The sequence below is a fragment of the Manis pentadactyla genome, chromosome 7, assembly GCF_030020395.1.
Source record: "Manis pentadactyla isolate mManPen7 chromosome 7, mManPen7.hap1, whole genome shotgun sequence".
NCBI lineage: Eukaryota > Metazoa > Chordata > Mammalia > Pholidota > Manidae > Manis > Manis pentadactyla.
In genome coordinates this window covers 55,930,887-55,953,257 of record NC_080025.1, presented here as the reverse complement: position 1 = coordinate 55,953,257, position 22,371 = coordinate 55,930,887, and the positions used below count along the sequence as shown (strand labels likewise).

At 37.7% G+C, this 22,371-nt stretch overlaps 1 protein-coding gene and 1 non-coding gene across 2 annotated transcripts in view; one reads left to right on the top strand and one right to left on the bottom strand.

The window, feature by feature from the left end:
- COG5 (component of oligomeric golgi complex 5) overlaps positions 1 to 22,371 on the bottom strand; it is a 397,019-nt gene that overhangs the window by 326,194 nt on the left and 48,454 nt on the right. The window lies entirely within an intron of this gene.
- Positions 12,259 to 12,364, top strand: LOC118929130 (U6 spliceosomal RNA). Its single transcript, XR_005031483.2, has one exon. It is a non-coding gene; the product is annotated as a U6 spliceosomal RNA (small nuclear RNA).

Below are 22,371 nucleotides of genomic sequence, written 5' to 3'. Positions count from 1 at the left end.
ACGCGACTCCACCACTTTGGAGTAGCTGCCCGAGCCAGGCCACGCCCACAGCAACAGCGGAGATAAACTCCATAGAGCTGGGCAGGAAGCAGAAGCCCTGTCTCCGTGCAGCTGCCCAGCACAAGCCACTAGAGGCCGCTGTTCTCCCAGGAGAGGAGGGCCACAAACCAATAAGAAAGGAAGTTCTTCCAGCCGTCACTCGTCCCAGCTCTGAAAACTATTCCTATCACCATGAAAAGGCAAAGCTACAGGCAGACAAATATCACAGAGACAACACCAGAGAAGGAGACAGACCTAACCAGTCTTCCTGAAAAAGAATTCAAAATAAGCATCATAAACATGCTGACAGAGATGCAGAGAAATACGCAAGAGAAATGGGATGAAGTCCGGAGGGAGATCACAGATGCCAGAAAGGAGATCACAGAAATGAAACAAACTCTGGAAGGGTTTATAAGCAGAATGGATAGGATGCAAGAGGCCAGTGATGGAACTGAAACCAGAGAAGAGCAACGCATAAAGCTGACATAGAGAGAGACAAAAGGATCTCCAGGAATGAAACAATATTAAGAGAACTGTGTGACCAATCCAAAAGGAACAATATCCGTATTATAGGGGTTCCAGAAGACAAAGAGAGAGGAAAAGAGATGGAAAGTATCTTAGAAGAAATAATTACTGAAAACTTCCCCAAACTGGGGGAGGAAATAATCGAACAGACCACGGAAATACACAGAACCCCCAACAGAAAGGATCCAAGGAGGACAACACCAAGACACATAATAATTAAAATGGCAAAGATCAAGGACAAGGAAAGAGTTTTAAAGGCAGCTAGAGAGAAAAAGGTCACCTATAAAGGAAAACCCATCAGGCTAACATCAGATTTCTCAACAGAAGCCCTACAGGTTAGAAGAGAATGGCATGATATATTTAATACAATGGAACAGAAGGGCCTTGAACCAAGGATACTGTATCCAGCACGACTATCATTCAAATATAACGGAGGGATTAAACAATCCCAGACAAACAAAAGCTGAGGGAATTTGCTTTCCACAAACCACATCTACAGAACATCTTACAGGGATTGCTCTAGATGGGAGCACTCCTAGAAAGAGCACAGCACAAAACACCCAACATATGAAGAATCGAGGAGGAGGAATAAGAAGGGAGAGAAGAAAAGAAACTCCAGACAGTGTATATAACAGCTCAATAAGCAAGCTAAGTTAGGCAGTAAGATACTAAAGAGGCTAACCTTGAACCTTTGGTAACCATGAATTTAAAGCCTGCAATGGCAATAAGTACATATCTTTCAATAGTCACCCTAAATGTTAATGGGCTGAATGCACCAATCAAAAGACACAGAGTAATAGAATGGATAAAAAAGCAAGACCCATCTATATGCTGCTTACAAGAAACTCACCTCAAACCCAAAGACATGTACAGACTAAAAGTCAAGGGATGGAAAAACATACTTCAAGCAAACAACAGTGAGAAGAAAGCAGGGGTTGCAGTACTAATATCAGACAAAATAGAATTCAAAACAGAGAAAGTAACAAGAGATAAACAAGGACACTACATAATGATAAAGGGCTCAGTCCAACAAGAGGATATAAACATTCTAAATATATATGCACCCAACACAGGAGCACCAGCATATGTGAAACAAATACTAATAGAACTAAAGGGGGAAATAGACTGCAAAGCATTCATTCTAGGAGACTTCAACAAACCACTCACCCCAAAGGATAGATCCACCGGGCAGAAAATAAGTAAGGACACGGAAGCACTGAACAACACAGTAGAGCAGATGGACCTAATAGACATCTATAGAACTCTACATCCAAAAGCAACAGGATATACATTCTTCTCAAGTGCACATGGAACATTCTCCAGAATAGACCACATACTAGGCCACAAAAAGAGCCTCAGAAAATTCCAAAAGATTGAAATCCTACCAACCAACTTTTCAGACCACAAAGGCATAAAACTAGAAATAAACTGTACAAAGAAAGCAAAGAGGCTCACAAACACATGGAGGCTTAACAACACGCTCCTAAATAATCAATGGATCAATGACCAAATCAAAATGGAGATCCAGCAATATATGGAAACAAATGACAACAACAACACTAAGCCCCAACTTCTGTGGGACACAGCAAAAGCAGTCTTAAGAGGAAAGTATATAGCAATCCAAGCATATTTAAAAAAGGAAGAACAATCCCAAATGAATGGTCTAATGTCACAATTATCGAAATTGGAAAAAGAAGAACAGATGTGGCCTAAGGTCACCAGAAGGAGGGACATAATAAAGATCAGAGAAGAATTAAATAAAATTGAGAAGAATAAAACAATAGCAAAAATCAATGAAACCAAGAGCTGGTTCTTCGAGAAACTAAACAAAATAGATAAGCCTCTAGCCAGACTTATTAAGAAGAAAAGAGAGTCAACACAAATCAACAGTATCAAAAACGAGAAAGGAAAAATCACGACGGACCTTAAAGAAATACAAAGAATTATTAGAGACTACTATGAAAACCTATATGCTAACAAGCTGGGAAACCTAGGAGAAATGGACAACTTCCTAGAAAAATACAACCTTCCAAGACTGACCCAGAAAGAAACAAAATCTAAACAGCCCAATTACCAGTAACAAAATTGAAGCGGTAATCAAAAAACTACCAAAGAACAAAACCCCCGGGCCAGATGGATTTACCGCGGAATTTTATCAGACATACAGGGAAGACATAATACCTGTTATCCTTAAAGTTTTCCAAAAAACAGAGGAGGAGGGGATACTCCCAAACTCATTCTATGAAGCTAACATCACCCTAATACCAAAACCAGGCAAAGACCCCACCAAAAAAGAAAACTACAGACCAATATCCCTGATGAACGTAGATGCAAAAATACTCAACAAAATATTAGCAAACCGAATTCAAAATTACATCAAAAGGATCATACACCATGACCAAGTGGGATTCATCCCAGGGATGCAAGGATGGTACAACATTGGAAAGTCCATCAACATCATCCACCACATCAACAAAAAGAAAGACAAAAACCACATGATCATCTCCATAGATGCTGAAAAAGCATTTGACAAAGTTCAACATCCATTCATGATAAAAACTCTCAGCAAAATGGGAATAGAGGGCAAGTACCTCAACATAATAAAGGCCATCTATGATAAATCCACAGCCAACATTATATTGAACAGCGAGAAGCTGAAAACATTTCCTATGAGATTGGGAACTAGACAGGGATGCCCACTCTCCCCACTGTTATTTAATGTAGTACTGGAGGTCCTAGCCACGGCAATCAGACAAAACAAAGAAATACAAGGAATCCAGATGGGTAAAGAAGAAGTTAAACTGTCACTATTTGCAGATGACATGATACTGTACATAAAAAACCCTAAAGACACCACCCCAAAACTACTAGAACTGATATCGGAATACAGCAAAGTTACAGGATACAAAATCAACACACAGAAATCTGTGGCTTTCCTATACACCAACAATGAACCAAAAGAAAGAGAAATCAGGAAAACAACTCCATTCACAATTGCATAAAAAAAAATAAAGTACCTAGGAATAAACCTAACCAAAGAAGTGAAAGACTTATACTCTGAAAACTACAAGTCACTCTTAAGAAAAATTAAAGGGGACACTAACAGATGGAAACTCATCCCATGCTTGTGGCTAGGAAGAATTAATATCGTCATAATGGCCATCCTGCCCAAAGCAATATACAGATTTGATGCAATCCCTTATGAAACTACCAGCAACATTCTTCAATGAACTGGAACAAATAATTCAAAAATTCATATGGAAACACCAAAGACCCCGAATAGCCAAAGCAATCCTCACAAAGAAGAATAAAGTAGGGGGGATCTCACTCCCCAACTTCAAGCTCTACTATAAAGGCATAGTAATCAAGACAATTTGGTACTGGTACAAGAGCAGAGCCACAGACCAATGGAACAGACTAGAGAATCCAGACATTAACCCAGACATATATGGTCAATTAATATTTGATAAAGGAGCCATGGACATACAATGGCGAAATGACAGTCTCTTCAACAGATGGAGCTGGCAAAACTGGACAGCTACATGTAGGAGAATGAAACTGGACCATTGTCTAACCCCATATACAAAAGTAAACTCAAAATGGATCAAAGACCTGAATGTAAGTCATGTAACCATTAAACTCTTGGAAGAAAACATAGGCAAAAACCTCTTAGACATAAACATGAGTGACCTCTTCTTGAACATATCTCCCCGGGCAAGGAAAACAACAGCAAAAATGAGTAAGTGGGACTATATTAAGCTGAAAAGCTTCTGTACAGCAAAAGACACCATCAATAGAACAAAAAGGAACCCTACAGTATGGGAGAATATATTTGAAAATGACACATCTGATAAAGGCTTGATGTCCAGAATATATAAAGAGCTCACACGCCTCAACAAACAAAAAACAAATAACCCAATTAAAAAATGGGCAGAGGAACTGAACAGACAGTTCTCCAAAAAAGAAATACAGATGGCCAACAGACACATGAAAAGACGCTCCACATCGCTAATTATCAGAGAAATGCAAATTAAAACTACAATGAGGTATCACCTCACACCAGTAAGGATGGCTGCCATCCAAAAGACAAACAACAAATGTTGGCGAGGCTGTGGAGAAAGGGGAACCCTCCTACACTGCTGGTGGGAATGTAAGTTAGTTCAACCATTGTGGAAAGCAGTATAGAGGTACATCAAAATGCTCAAAACAGACTTACCATTTGACCCAGGAATTGCACTCCTAGGAATTTACCCTAAGAATGCAGCAATCAAGTATGAGAAAGATTAGAGCACCCCTATGTTTATCGCAGCACTATTTACAATAGCCAAGAATTGGAAGCAACCTAAATGTCCATCGATAGATGAATGGATAAAGAAGATGTGGTACATATACACAATGGAATGCTACTCAGCCATAAGGAAAGGGCAAATCCTACCATTTGCAGCAACATGGATGGAGCTGGAGGGTATTATGCTCAGTGAAGCAAGCCAAGCGGAGAAAGAGAAATACCAAATGATTTCACTTATCTGTGGAATATAAGAACAAAGGAAAAACTGAAGGAACAAAACAGCAGCTGAATCACAGAACTCAAGAATGGACTAACAGGTACCAAAGGGAAAGGGACTGGGGAAGATGGGTGGGTAGGGAGGGCTAAGGTGAGGGGAGAAGTAGAGGGGTATTAAGATTAACGTGCATTGGGGGGTAGGAGAAAAGGGAGGGCTGTACAACACAGAGAAGGCAAGTAGTGATTCTACAACATTTTGCTATGCTGATGGACAGTGACTGTAAAGGGGTTTATAGGGGGGACCTCGTATAGGGGAGAGCCTAGTAAACATAATATTCGTCATGTAAGTGTAGATTAGTGATACCAAAAAAAAAAAAAAAGGGCAGTTCCTGTGTGGTAACCTCCAATGAGTTCTACACAAGAGTATAAAGGGCATATAAAAGTGTAGGCAAAGGGTCTGTTTGTGTTTATACAGAGGATCAAAGCCTAATTGGGCTACCCTGAAAATGAACTAAGATACGATATGAAAGAGAACTTCCAACATCAGCACTCTCTGGAAGACTCATGCCAGAAGATGATCATCAAAAAACCCCAACAAAGATCCACGCACTGCTACAGGTGTAGATGCACTCATCCCACCAGTTCCTGGACTTGCCTTGGGAATGAGGAAGGAGATATCTAAGCTGGCCTGTGCATACAGTAAAACAACAAATTTGACTGGATCTATACTGTTGGAACTCAATCAAGAATTAGGAGAAGTGCAAATTGTAGCGCTCCAAAATCTTACAACCACAGAGTATTTACTGTTAAAAGAACATAAGGTATGTGAACATTCCCCAGGAATGGGTTGTTTTAATTTGTCTGATTTCTCTCAGACTGTTCAAGTTCAGTTGGACAAAATCCACCATATCATAGATAAGTTTTCACAAATGCCTAAGGTGCCTAGCTGGTTTTCTTGGTTTCACTGGAGATGGCTGGTAATTACAGGTATGCTTTGGTTATGTAACTATACTCCTATTATGTTAATGTGTGCGCAATTTAAGTAGTAGCTTAAAACCTATATATGCTGAAGTTACTCTACAAGAAGATATGTCAAAGAAATAATCAATCTTCCCATGTTTTCTGCCGCCTGCTACTTCTATAGCTTTTCTTCTTCCTTCCTAATTACAACCCTTAAATAGAATTCGTGCCTCATATCAAATTTACCGAGTATCATAATTCTTCCAAGTGGTAACGATACCTAAAGACAAATGCTGGGCATAGAAGCTACAGGACATAAATATGCAAAGAAATAAAAAGCTAACCATTTCAAACAATAAGGCTTCTCTCTCACTTATCAACTTTACATTTCCCTGTATAGCCCCGGAAGATGACTGGTTAGCCAGAGACGGGTAAGATTCCTCAAGGGAGGAACAACCTAAGACAGGCACAGTCGCAGGGGGGTCATCAGGTGAGAAATTGGGGATCAACAGAGGTGAGGCTTAGAACTTCACCCCCCCTGTTCTGAGAGAAATCTTCTGCATACATGGATGTTTTATTGCCCTTCTCTAGCTTGGATTAACACATAGGCTACAGGCACACACCTGATCATCTACATTTGCTCCCTTACCACACTAAACTATGTTTTCTGCCTTTATCTTGTATCTATCTACCACTTCAGCATTTTATTAAAAATAATAATAATAAAGAGAGAAATGTGGTATCCACATATCAATCAAGTATAAAAATCAAATGAGTATTCATATTTGAACTGACTGTTTATAGTTCATAATGCATGAACAAAACCGAAAGTTTCTGTGATGACTGCCCTTGTACTGTTCACTATGTAACTTATTCACTACGTAAGAATTTGTTCTCCATGTAAGAACTTGTTTGTTATGCCTCAGAAGATTGGAGACTGATGAAAATTAGGCTTGGGGTGGATTAATGATTGTGCATTGAGCATTGACTCCCCTATACAGAATTTTATTGTCGTTAACAACCATTTGATCAAGAAATATGAGAGATGCCCTCACAAAAAAAAAAAAAAAAAAAAGTACACACTTCCAATGGTAAAATAAATAAGTAACAGGGATGTAATGGAATATAGTCAAGATATTGTAACAGCTTGGTATGGTGATAGCTGGTACCTAGAATTGTCATGTATATAAATGTTGAATCACTATGTTGTACACCTGAAACTAATGTAATGTAATACTGTGTGTCAACTACCCTTCAATAAAAAATAATTATCTACAAAAAAAAACAAAAAAAAAAACTTTACCTCATCTACTATTTGCTTATGTAGTGGTACTGTTCATACATAAACGTTAGAATAAATACTTGATCCTTTCCTTGGTTGATCAGTTTTCAAAATTAAAGACTGCTTTCCTAGTATCCACCAAAGATGTAGTGGGTTTTTTATTTTGGTTATAATTACTTCATAGATTTAAATATAATAAAGAATGCCAATCCATTGACGTTTTTATCCTTATAGATACTCACATCTCATTTTTGGCCAATGGGAGCCTCTGAGGGTGATCAGACTGAGAGGTTTCCCAGGACACAGGACTTCCAGTGCTAAAATTAGGACAGTCAGTCACCCCAGAGCCTCTTAAAGTTAGATCCTACGTTCTTTTGTCATAACTCTAGTTAGTGGTGGTTGATAGCTTCCCTGGTATATGGTATAAAAATATCCCTAGATCACTGTACACATTTCATGCCCCAGACCCAGGATCAAAGATCTATTAAAGAAGCCTGGTTTCTTCTAGAAGTCAACAGCATTTCAAGACCACATTCTGGAAACTAGGTTTGCTCATTTCTGGGAGTTTTCAGCATATATAGCCAGGAAATGTCAAAATTAAAACATCACTCAAAAATTAGTTTTCTTTTTTCCACAATACACATAAAACATTCTCAGACTAACATTTTACATATGTACAAAAATATATACATATATAATGTATATAGCATTTTAAGATAAAATTAAATATTTCATGAGTTCATACTGATATTTCTTATTAAAAATCAGGAGCACAGCATGTTTACTTCATCTTCTAACTTAATCTGTATTTATTTCTTCTACACAGAGACTCCTAGCTCTCAAAGATATAACAGAATTAGAATAAAATTATTAATTCACTTTGCTGTACACTACACAGAAAATATTCTGAATATGAAACTAACAAAATGATGTTATTTCTCACAACTCTGTGGGTCAGGAATTTAGGCAAGGTTCAACTGCTCCATGTGTGACCACCTGGTGTTACTCACTCTGCAGCACTTGGCTAACAGTACAAAAAGCCTTCACTTATACATCTGCTGCCTCAGTGCTTCTTCACCTGTCATCTCCACTCAGCTAGCTTGGGCTTCCTCATAGCATGGTAGTCTCAAGGTAATTGGACTTCTTGCATGGACAGTGGCTTTCCCAGAGCAGAAACAAAAGCCGATGTGCCCCTTGAAGGCACGCCCAAAACCAGCACAGCATCACTTTGGTTTTGACAAACCAGTTGCTGAATGTGTGTTTCTAGTGTCTGAGGACATGGGCATTTTATGCTTCTGTTATCTTCCCTCTTCCTTCTTTCATGCTACATGCACTATCTTGATGCATAATCATAAAGCCAGTAAAATAAGTCATCATTCAATACAGTAATGCAGACAGAACTATTTGACATCTTAGCAACTGGAAACAAAAATGACTGCACAAAAGTATATGATGAAAACCATGTGCATTATAAAACATGAATGTATTAAAGAAGAAAAGACTTTATGGATGATTTTCTCTAATTCCAACATTCTCTCAAGCTTTCTTACTAATTTCCAACTTAAATTTAGAATTTTAATTGAAAAACATATATGTGTATGACTTTGAAAAGTGAAATGATAAAAAGTTTAAAAATAACTTAAAAAGAATTTTAAAAACTTTTATGATAGATGTGAATTATATCTCAAGGCAGCTGTTATGGATTTTTTAATTAATATGATTCAAACTGTTAAAACTTGTAAGACTGGAAAGTTAAGCACTTCATATTTTTAAGTTTTTCTTACATAATTTTAAAGTTAAAAAATTTAAATACTCTATGGAAGAGATAATAAGCTCTTCAAAATATATTTCTGAAAAACTCAAGAGGCAGTCCATCATAAGCACACAATGTTACTAAAATGAGCTAAGATAAAGATGATTCTTGGGGTGATAATTAAATTCAACTCATGTATTCATGTATATAGATGAAATCAGAAGCTTCTACTTCAAGAAAGAAAAGGCTTTCCAAAAAGAGTAGAATGATGATCAAAAGCAAAAAGAACTAAGCATAAAAAAAGTAGTTTCTTCTAATTGATGGTATAATCATAGGGATTTTATATTCTATGTAAAAACAGCTTCATAGCTGTTTTCTTGGTTTCTTGTACCACAGGCATTTAAATGAAATAGAAGCTCAAAGAATAAAAAGATTAAATGGGAGCATTAAAATTTCCCCAATTCTCAAAATGGAAATGGCTAAACAAAGTGAACAAAATAAAAATAATTAAAACATAAATAAGCTTACAAAGAGTCCTTAGACTTCACAACAGTTTAAAAGCAACAAATTTCTAAGATGAATTTCCTTCCTAAAATAAAACTGTGTATGAGCTGACCCAGGAAAAATGAAATACTGGAGCTAAAGATACCAAAATATACTTTGGCATATTTCGTTTTTTTTTCTTTCCTTTCCTCTCTTTCCTCCTTTATAATAATTTGACCAAAGTTACTCAATTTAATTGTCCCTAAAGTGTAATATTTCTCACAGTAAGAGTGTAGGAAATTAGGGCTAATATTTATTAACAATAATAAAAGTAAAAACTCTTTATCCTAACACAAACAATCCTGACCTCTCATGCTTGCATAACCATAAAATATAAAAACATTTGTAAAAAACACTATCACAGCTTCATACAATCACATGATTTTGGAGGTGGAAAAGAATTCACAGGTCAAGTCCAAACTTTCATTGTAAAAACACACACCACCACCACCACCACAATAAAAATGGTAATTATGTGACATGAAGGATGTGTTAACCAACGTTATTGTAGTAATCAGCTCACAATATATACATAAATTAATTAATACATCTTCATCTGTACTTCATGAACCTAGATTCGCTATTTTTAACCTATACAAGCTCCTGAAAAACGTGAACTATATTTTCTTTTTGACATATTCCACAGACTCAAAAGCAAAGAATATTAAATTTAGAAAAAAAAATCTAGTCTTAACACCACTGTACATTGGCAGTACACTTTCAGCAGGTAACTTTCAGAACCTTAGTTTTCTCACCCATAAAATGATCAAATGTGTAACTTCTAAACATAATTATTATAAAAAGTGAATGACACAGACTACTAGAAATTTCTCATCCATTATAAAGTCCTGCATAAACATGATGTTTTTTTTTTAATCATTAATAGCTAGTTAGGTGGCAATAATAAATAAAATTCTTGAAATGTACTGTTAAAAGATTGCACTGAACAAGGGGAAGAAAATAAATGCATGCTTCTGACATGTTTAAGATCTGGAGCTGAAAGCAATGTGAACTGAAATTAAAATTTTAATTTAATAAATTATATTTTAATTCATTGCCAAAAGACAAATAATAATTTATAATCAAAACAACATTGCATGATGCACATGAAGACTAATGGTCCTAGACAGTTCTGCTAATAAAAACACTCCTATGTCTTCACATATAAAATCTTTTAAAGTTTGCTAGAAGTTAAATTCCATATTCTTAGTTAACTATACCATCCTTACATGTTACTCTATTCTTCTGTAAGAAAAAGAATTCCAGTAAAGAAACTGGACCCTTATTTTACACCATAAACAAAAATTAGTTCAAAATGAATTAAAGCCCTAAATGTAAAACATAAAATTATAAAACTCCTTAAGGAAAACATAGAGGAAAAGCTTTATGATATTGGATATGGCACTGATTTCATGTACATGACATCAAATCCCTGGCAACAAAGGCAAAAATAGGCAAGTGGGACTCCATCAAATATCAATACTTATTTGTGACAAAGGTAACAACAGTATGGAAAGGCAAAGTACAGAATGGGAGGAAAAGTAGAGAATGGGAGAAAATACTTCCATGTCACATATCTGATAAGGGACTGATGTCCAGAATATATGAAGATCTCTTATACTCAATCGCAAGAAAAAATGAATAATTCAATGTAGAAATGTGTAAAGGACAGGGGAAGGCAGTAGAGAATGGAGAAGACAAGTAATGACTCTACAGCATCTTACTACACTGACAGACAATGACTGCAATGTGGTGGAGGGAGACGTGATAATATGGGTGAATGTTGAAATCAATGTTACTCATGTGAAACCTTCATAAGATTGTTTATCAATGATACTTAATTTTAAAAAATATATTTCCCAGATTGGAAAAAAAAAATGTGTGAAAGACTTGAGTAAAAATTCTTCAAATAAAATTATACAAATGGTCAACAAGCATATGAAAAGATGCTTAACATCACTAATTACAAGGGAAATGCAATCAAAACCACTAAGATATTATGTCCCACCTATTAAGATAGTCAGAATCAGAAAAACAGAAAATAACAAATGTTGACGAAGATGCAAAGAAGTTGGAACTCCTATGCACTATTGGTGGGAATGTAAAAGGGTACAGCCACTATTGAAAATAGTATGGAGGTTCCATAAAAGAATTAAAAATCGTTACCATATGAACAGGGTATATATCCAAAAGGATTTAAAGCAGGATGGACCTCAAGAGATATTGTACATCCACATTCATTCCAGCATTATGCACAATAGCCAAGAAGTGGAAGCAATCCTAATGTCCATCAATAGATGAATGGATAAGGAAAATGTGGTATATACATACAGTTAAATATTATACAGTTTTGAAGGAAGAGGAAAGCCTATCACATGCTAAAACATAGGTGAACCTCAAGGACATTATGCTACATAAAATCAGCCAGCACAAAAGGACAAACACTGTATTATTCCACTCATATGAAATATCTCCTCAAAATCATAGGAACTGAAAGTAGAATGCTGGTTATCAAGAGGGTAAAAGGAGGAGGAAGGGAAAAAATTAAGTGTTAAGGAGATACAGAGTTTCAGTTTTGCAAGACGAAAAAGTTCTAGAGAGATGTACAACAATGTGCAAAGAATTAACACTACGCTTAAAAATGACAACGATGTGATCACTTTGGCAGCACATACACTAAAATTGAAACGATAGAAAAAATATTAACAAGGCCCCTGCACAGGATGACATGCAAATTCATAAAGCATTCATAATTATCTTCATTTTTTTATATTTTCATATATTTTTATTTTTAAGATGATAAGCTTAGTATTAAGTTTTTTTCACCATAATAACAAACACTAATGCAAATTAGTGAGTATTAAAAAAAATAACTTCTCCTAGTTATGCCACAAAAAGTTGCTAACAACAAAATCACTTCTGCACATGATCAATTCTGTGGCCCAATTTTGGTTTATAACATTATTATTCACTAAAAGGAAGCAAGATGCCTTAGAGGACAGCTAATCCCATTTCTTCCAGCAGGAAGCATCACCATTTGACTAGAACATTCCATCGCAGCAGGAAAACAAATATACTTTCAAAAATGGCAGAGGCACACTGAAAAACAAAGGATGCAACAGATTAAAAACAGCAGTGAGAGGTGAGAGAGGCCTCCTCCCAAAACGACATATAATACAAAAATATAGTTAATACAACTAATTCTGAAAGAACAACAGGAAAGAAGGCTGCACAAGACTGCATACACCTGGAGAAAAGAACAGACCTCACAGAACAGGGTAACGTGCTAAAACCATGATCCAGCAGGACCCAAGCCCTTCCCCCAACCCAGGTCACCAGCGGGAGGAAGAGAAACAGAGCCTAAGATGGAGGCCTAAGACTAGTGAACACCCAGCCCTCGAGATCCATTCTGGGAGCACAAACCTATATTGAATGGTGCTCTGGAGATTAGTGGGTTGAGAAAGCTAAGACAGACAAAATACTTGGAGAGACTGAGATTCAAGCTGCTTGTGGAAAACAGGGATCCACATCAGGCTGCTCTGGGACAAAAGAAAGGTGGGCACTTTGAGAGATTCCTAACAAGAGGGCTGCTAGAGGGGCAAGGATTGCACATAGCATGCTGCTCAGGAAAAAGGACAGGTGGACAAAACTGTCCAGGAGTACAGAGCCAACAAGCTTGGGAGCTTTCAGGAGCTTCAGGCACTCCATCTCCATGGCTGGCTACTCAGCTCCAAGGCCCACCACCATGATATACATCCTGCTAAGCCTTCCTACCACCGGCTATGGTGCACAAACCGGCAGGCCCTGCCCTGGTGTCAGGCCAGGCAGAAGGAAGCTGCACCTACAGCTGCTACAAAAGCAAAGGAAAGAGGCTTACACCTGTGCACTCACTGGGCCCACTGGTTCTGGCAGTGGAGACAGGCAACACAGCAGGGAAGCAGGAAACAGCTCTTTCCTCCCCCAAGGCACCAGCGCAGTTCCCCCGCGACCACCAACACCCCTCCAGAGGCACAGCAGCTCCAGATAGAACAAAACAGCACCACATACAAATATGAAGCGTCAAATGAAACGGGTTCAAACCCAAATCCCACAAACACCGGAAAAAGGACCAAGTAAAACTGAACTCATCAATCTTCCTAAAAGAGATTTCAAAATAAAAATCATGAACATGCTCATGGAGATACAGAAAAAATATTCAAGAACTCGGGGATGAATTCAGGACTGTGAGTCAATCATTAAGGAATTCAATATCTGAAATGAAAAATACAATGAAGGGATTTAAAAGCAGATTAGATGTAGGAGAACAGACATTAAATAGAATAGAAATTAGAGAAAAGGAATACAAAGAAGCTGAAGCACAGAGAGAAAAAAGTACCTCTAGGAACAAAAGATTGTTGAGAGAACTGTGGGACAAATCCAAAAGGAACAATACTTGCATTATAGTGGTACCAGAAGAAGAAAAGGGAGAAAAAGGTACAGAAAGTGTCTTTGAGGAGGTAATGGTTGAGAACTTCCCCAATCTGGGGAAGGAGATAGTCTCTCAACCCATGAAGGTGCACAGATCTCCCAACACAAGTGACCCAAGGAAAACAACACCAAGACATATAAAAATTAAAATGACAAGGATCAAGGATAAGGGTAGAATTTTAAAAGCAGCCGGAGAGAGAGAAAAGATCACATACAAAGGAAAACCCATCAGGCTATCATCAGACCTCTCAACAGAAACCTTCAAGGCCAGAAGGAAATTGCATAATATATTTAATTCAATGAAGCAGAAGGACCTTGAACCAAGAATACTCTACCCGGCAAGATTACCATTCAGATTTGAAAGAGCAATTTAAAAACTTCCAGATAAGCAAAAGCTAAGGGAATATACAGCCCACAGCCCATCTCTACAGTGATTTTTTGGAGGGACTGCTATAGATGGAAGTGTTCCTAATGCTAAATACCTATAAACAGAAGAACTAAAACCACAGTAAAGAAAGTAAAACAATTAATTACTAAGGAAATGCAAAATTAAATCAACTACCCACAAAGTCAGTCAAAGGATAAAGAGTACAGAATATGATAACAAATATATAAAGAATGGAGGAGGAAGAAATAGGAGGAAAAAAAAAAGGAACCTTTAGATTGGGTTTGTAACACCATACTGAGTTAAATTAGACTGTAAGATAGTAAGGAAGATACCTTTGAACCTTTGGTAACCACAAATCTAAAGACTGCAATGGCAATAAGCACATACCTATCTATAATCACCCTAAACGTAAATGGTCTGAATGCACCAATCAAAAGACATAGAGTCACTGAATGCATAAAAAAAAAAGACCCATCTAAGTGCTACCTAAAATAGACTCACTTTAAACCCAAAGACATACACAGACTAAATGTGAAGGGATGGAAAAAGATATTTCATGCAACTAATAGGGAGAAAAAAGCAGATGATGCAGTACTTGTATCCAACAAAATACACTTTAAAACAAAGAAAATCACAAGAAACAAAGAAGGACATTAAATAATGATAAAGGGATCAATTCAAAAAGAGGATATAACCATTATAAATATATATGCACCCAACACAGGAGCACCTAAGATGTGAAACAAACACTAACAGAATTAAAGGGGGTAATAGAATGCAATTCATTCATTTTAGTAGACTTCAACACAACACTCACTAAAAGGACAGATCAACAAGACAGAAAATAAAAAACAGAGGAACTGGACAACACATTAGAACAGATGGACCTAACAGACATCTAGAGAACTCTACACCCAAAACCAGCAGAATATACATTCTTCTCAAGTGCACATGAAACATTTTCCAGAATAGATCATATACTAGGCCACAAAAAGAGCCTGAGTAAATTCAAAAAGACTGAATTTGTACCAACCAGCTTCTCAGACCACAAAAAGATGAAACTAGAAATAAATTACACAAAGAAAACAAAAAAGCCTACAAACACACGGAGGATTAACAACATGCTCCAAAATAATCAATGAATCAATGACCAAATAAAAACAGAGATCAAGCAATATATGGAGACAAATCACAACAATAACTCAACACCGCAAAATCCGTGGGATGCAGCAAAGGCGATGATAAGAGGGAAGCATATTGCAATACAGGACTACCTACCTCAGTAAAGAAGAATAATCCCATAAGAACAGTCTAAACTCACAATTAACAAAACTAGAAAAAGACAACAAATGAGACTCAAAAGTCAGTAGAAGGAGGGATATAATAAAAATCACAGCAGAAATAATGAAATCGAGAAAAATAAAACAGAAAGAATCAATGAAAGCAGGAGCTTGTTTTTCGAGAAAATAGACAAAATAGACAAACCCCTAGCCAGACTTATCAAGAAAGAAAGAAAGTCTAAACACATAAACAGAATCAGAAATGAGAAAGGAAAAATCACTACGGACACCACAGAAATACAAAAAATTATGAGAGAACACTATGAAAAATTATATGCTAACAAATTGGATAACCTAGAAGAAATGGACTTTTTAAAAAACACAAATTAACAAGGCTGACCCATGAAGAAACAGACAGACCAACTACCAGCAAGGAAATTGAACTGGTAATCAAAAAACTACCTAAGAACAAAACTGCTGGGCCAGACGGCTTCACTGCTGAATTTTATCAAACATTTAGTGAAGACCTAATACTCATCATCATTAAAGTTTTCCAAAAAGTAGAAGAGGGAATACTTCCAAACTCACGCTACAAGGCTAGCATCACACTAATACCAAAACCAGGCAAAGACACCACAAAAAAAGAAAATTACAGACCAATATCCCCAATGAACATAGATGCAAAAATACTGAAAAAATATTAGCAAACCAAATTCAAAAATACATCAAAAAGATCATCCATCATGATCAAGTAGGATTTATTCCAGGGATGCAAGGATGGTACAATATTAGGAAATCTATTAACATCATTTACCACATCAAAAAAAAGAACAAAAACTACATGATCATCTCCATAGATGCCAAAAAAGCATTCAACAAAATTCAACATCCATTCATGATAAAAACTCTCAACATAATGGGTGTAGAGGGCAAGTACCTCAACATAATAAAGGCCATATTTGACAAACCCACAGCCAACATCATACATAACAGCGAGAAGCTGAAAGCTTTTCCTCTAAGATCAGGAACAAGACAGGGATGCCCACTCTCCCCACTTTTGTTCAACATAGTTCTGGAGGTCCTAGCTATGGCAATCAGACAACACAAAGAAATACAAGACATACAGACTGGTAAAGAAGTTAAACTGTCACTGCTTGCAGATGATACAATATTGTACATACTACTAAATCTAACATCTGAATTCAGCAAAGTTGCAGGAAACAAAATTAATATACAGAAATCTGTTGCATTCCTATATACTAATGATGAACTAGTAGAAAGAGAAATCAGGAAAACAATTCCATTCACAATTGCATCAAAAAGAATAAAATACCTAGGAATAAACCTAACCAAGGAAGTATAAGACCTATACCCTTAATACTACAAAATATTCAAGAGAGAAATTATAGAAACCAATAAATGGAAATACAGTCTGTGCTCATGGATAAGAAGAATTAATTGTCAAAGTGGCAGTCCTGCCTACAGCAATCTACAGATTCAAAACAATTCCTATCAAAATACCAACAGTATTCCTCAACAAATTAGAGCAAATAGTTCTAAAACACATATGGAACAACAAAAGACCCTGAATTGCCAAAGAAATCCTGAGAAGGAAGAATAAAGCTGGGGGGATATGCTCTGCCACTTCAAGCTCTACTACAGAGCCACAGTAATCAAGACAATTTGGTACTGGCACAAGAACAGACCCATAGACCAGTGGAACAGACTAGAAAGCCCAGATATAAACCCAACCATATATGGTCAATTAATATATGATAAAGGAGCCATGGACATACAAAGGGGAAATGACAGGCTCTTCAACAAATGGGGTTAGCAAAACTGGACAGCTACATGCAAGAGAATGAAACTGGATTACTGTCTAACTCCATACACAAAAGTAAACTCAAAATGGATCAAAGACCTGGATGTAAATCATGAAATCATAAAACTCTTAGAAAAAAACATAGGCAAAAATCTCTTGAATATAAACAAGATGAACTTTTTCCTGCACGCATCTCCTTGGGCAAGGGAAACAAAAGTAGAAATGAACAAATGGGTCTACATCAAGCTAAAAAGCTTCTGTACAACAAAGGACACCACCTGCAGGAAAAAAAGGCATCCTACAGTATTGGAGAATATGTTTGTAGATGACATATCTGACAAGGGGTTAACATCCAAAATTTATAAAGAACTCACATGCCTCAACACCCAAAAAGCAAATAACACTATTGAAAAATGGGCAGAGGATATGAACAAACAATTCTCAAAAGAAGAAATACGGCCAACAGGCACATGAAAAGATGCTCCACATTGCTAATTATCAGGGAAATGGAAATTAAAACCACAATGAGAGAGTGCCTCACACCAGTTAGGATGGCCAACATCCAAAAGACAAGGAACCACAAATACTGGCGAGGATGCAGAGAAAGGGGAACCCTCCTACACTGCTGGTGGGAATGTAAATTACTTCAACCATTGTGGAAAGCAGTATGGAGGTTCCTCAAAAAACTAAAAATAGAAATACCATTTGACCCAGGAGTTCCACTGCTAGGAATTCACCCAAAGAATGTAGGAGCCCAGTTTGAAAAAGACATATGCACCCCTATGTTTATCATAGCACTATTTACAATAGCCAAGAAATGGAAGCAACCTAAGTGTCCATCAGTAGATGAATGGATAAAGAAGATGTGGTACATATACACAATGGAATATTATTCAGCCATTAGAAGAAAACAAATCCTACCATTTGCAACAACATGGATGGAGCTAGAGGGTATTATGCTCAGTGAAATAAGCCAGGTGGAGAAAGACAAGTATCAGATGATTTCAGTCATATGTGGAGTATAAGAAAAAAGGAAAAACTGAAGGAACAAAACAGCAGCAGACTCATAGAACCCAAGAATGGACTAACAGTTACCAAAGGGAAAGGGATTGGGGAGGATGGATGGGAAAGGAGGATAAGGGGGAAAAAGGGTCATTACGATTATCACGTATAATGTGGGGGTGGGGACATGGGGAAGGCAGTATAACACAGAGAAGACAAGTGATCTTACTATGCTGATGGACAGTGACTGTAATGGGGTATGTAGGAAGGACTTGATAATGGGGGTGTCTAGTAACCATAATGTTGTTCATGTAATTGTACATTAATGATAGGAAAATAAAAAAATTTTTTAAATACATACATAACAAAACTGCACTTTATATATTGCTTAATAAGCAGCTTGAATAAGGTTTAGATAGACATAAGGATACCATTTTCTATGTAATATTAGGGAAGAAGACAAAGACATGTACAGTTAAGGCTAAATTTGGAGAGTAGAGGGGGCAGGCAGTTGAGGGAATTTAATTGTACATTATAAATGGGTGAATTATATGATATGTGAATTACATCTTAATAAAGCTATTTTTAAAGAAAGTTGTGGAGTAAGGTACTGAGAGAACTGGAAAATCAGAAGATGTATAAGACAGAAAATAAAAGATAAGGGTTTATGACTTCAGAGATGAATTATATGGTCATGGGAGTCGGTAGCTCAGGAAGAGTCAAGATGAAGATCATCACTGCAGTTAAGAAAGTCAATGAACAGTGAGGACAGAATGACGGATGTCTGGATTATGTGGGTACTATAGCCAGAAACTATCACGTAAAGATTTTCACTGAAAAGATGACTGAGCCAGGTCTATCTTTGTGAACAAGGAGGCTGACAGATCTAAATACATTTGACCCTCAAATAACTCAAGGCTAAGGGTGCTGACCCCCAAGTGCAGTCAAAAATCTGAAAACCTGCATATAATTATTGATTCCCCAAAAACTTAACTACTAGTAAGCTACTGCTGCTGGAAGCCTTATCAATAACAAAATCAATTAACACATTTTGTGTGCGATATGTATTACATACTATACTCTTACAATAAAGCTAGAGAAAAATGTTTTCCCAATTATCACAAATATCCAAAAGTTTTTCCAATATATTTACTGAAAAAAATCCACACATAAGTGTACCCTCACAGTTCAAACACATTTTGTTCCAGGGTCAACTGTACTATGTCAGAAAGACAAGGGCAAATACCTTTGACTTAATCTTTTTCATACACAGTTTCATTGCCATTCTCTGGACATGCCCTGCAAGCCTCATGCCTTTGTTATATTCTTCTATTTGTAATTCCCTACTATCATCTCAGCCTACTCAAATCCTACGTGTACCCTTTAAAACTCATATTAAATAACACTCATTCTTTTTTTTTTAATTTTTTAATTTTGATATCATTAATGTACAATTACTTGAATATTATAGTTACTAGACTCCCCCCATTATCAAGTACCCCCCACATACCCCATTACAGTCACTGTCCATCAGCGTAGTAAGATGCTATAGAATCATTACTTGTCTTCTCTGTATATACTGCCTTTCCCGTATCCAGCCCCCTACATTATGTGTGCTAATCGTAATGCCCCATTTTCCCCCTTATCCCTCCCTTCCCATCCACCCTCCCCAGTCCCTTTCCCCTTGGTAACTGTTAGTCCATTCTTGGGTTCTGTAAATCACATTTATTCTTAAAGATTTAGTTCAAATCTCTCAACAGCCTATTCTCTTAAGCCCATTTCAAATGCCATATCCAAAGCATTAAGCGTCTCATAAAATAACCCAATTGCATATAATTTCTCTCTCCTCTGAATACTCCTTGTTATTTTATTTTGGCATTTATGTAACTTCTCAGTAATTTATCTGGTTATTATGTATAGTTATTCTATTTCCTTTAACCATAATGTAAACTTTCTGAAGACAAGACACCCACCTGTGTCCTCTGTCGTAACTAACAGTGTCTCATATGTGAGACGTCCCAGTGATTTGCTAGACGATCTAGAGCTTGCAGCTATCAGCCTCTCACTACTTTACCATTATTCTTTCCTTTAAACAGTACTGGCACCAAGTCATACTATGCCTACTAACAACATGAAGAGAAAATTTAATTTTAAAAAACCCCTCGTCATCAAGGGGCGGAAGATGGCGGCGTGAGTAGAGCTGCGGAAATCTCCTCCCAAAACAACATATATCTATGAAAATATAACAAAGACAATCCTTCCTAGAATAAAGACCAGAGGACAAAGGACAATATCCAGACCACATCCGCACCTGAGAGAACCCAGCGCCTCTCGAAGGGGGTAAGATACAAGCCCCGGCCCCGTGCGGGAGCCGAGCGCACCTCCCCCCAGCTCCCGGCGGGAGAAGAGTAGGCAGAGCAGGAGGGAGACGGAGCCCAGGACTGCCGAGCACCCAGCCCCAGCCATCCGGGCCAGAGTGCAGGGCCCTCGATACTAGGAAAACAGGGCAGCAAGAACAGTGAGGAGGCACTGGAGGCCGGGTGCTGGAGGACATAAGAAAAGCGCGCGACCATTTTTTTTTTTTTTTTTTGCTTTTTTGCTGTTTTGTTTAGGCGAGCGCTTTTTGGAAGTCTTAAAGGGATAGGACCCCAATACTAGGGAAACAGGGCAGAAAGACCAGTGAGCAGAGGCCGGCACCGGAGAATAAAGAAAAACGAACGACCATGTTTTGTTTTGGCGGGTGCTTTTTGGAAGTCTTAAAGGGGCAGGGCGGGACACTTAATCCAGAGGTAGGGAATCCGGGGATCTCTGGGCACCCTAACCTCTGGGCTGCAGGGAGCAGGGATGCCCCTTAACGAGATAAATAGCCTCCCAGCAGCTCCTGCTCCAACGCGACTCCACCATTTTGGAGTAGCTGCCCGAGCCAGGCCACGCCCACAGCAACAGCGGAGATTAACTCCACAGCAGCCGGGCAGGAAGCACAAACCCTGTCTGAGCGCAGCTGCGCAGCACAAGCCACTAGAGGTCGCTGTTCTCCCAGGAGAGGACGGCCACAAACCAACAAGAAAGGAAGTCCTTCCAGCCGTCACTCGTCCCAGTTCTGCAGACTATTCCTATCACCATGAAAAGGCAAAGCTACAGGCAGACAAAGATCACACAGAAAACACCAGAGAAGGAGACAGACCTAACCAGTCTTCCTGACAAAGAATTCAAAATAAGAATCATAAACATGCTGACAGAGATGCAGAGAAATACGCAAGAGAAATGGGATGAAGTCCGGAAGGAGATTACAGATGCCAGAAAGGAGATCGCACAAATGAAACAAACTCTGGAATGGTTTATAAGCAGAATGGATAGAATGCAAGAGGCCATTAATGGAATTGAAATCAGAGAACAGGAACGCATAGAAGCTGACAGAGAAAGAGACAAAAGGATCTCCAGGAATGAAACAATATTAAGAGAACTGTGTGACCAATCCAAAAGGAACAATATCCGTATTATAGGGGTCCCAGAAGAAGAAGAGAGAGGAAAAGAGATGGAAAGTATTTTAGAAGAAATAACTGCTGAAAACTTCCCCACACTGGGGGAGGAAGTAATCGAACAGACCACGGAAATACACAGAACCCCCAACAGAAAGGATCCAAGAAGGACAACACCAAAACACATAATAATTAAAATGGCAAAGATCAAGGACAAGGAAAGAGTGTTAAAGGCAGCTAGAGAGAAAAAGGTCACCTATAAAGGGAAACCCATCAGGCTAACGTAAGATTTCTCAACAGAAACCCTACAGGCCAGAAGAGAATGGC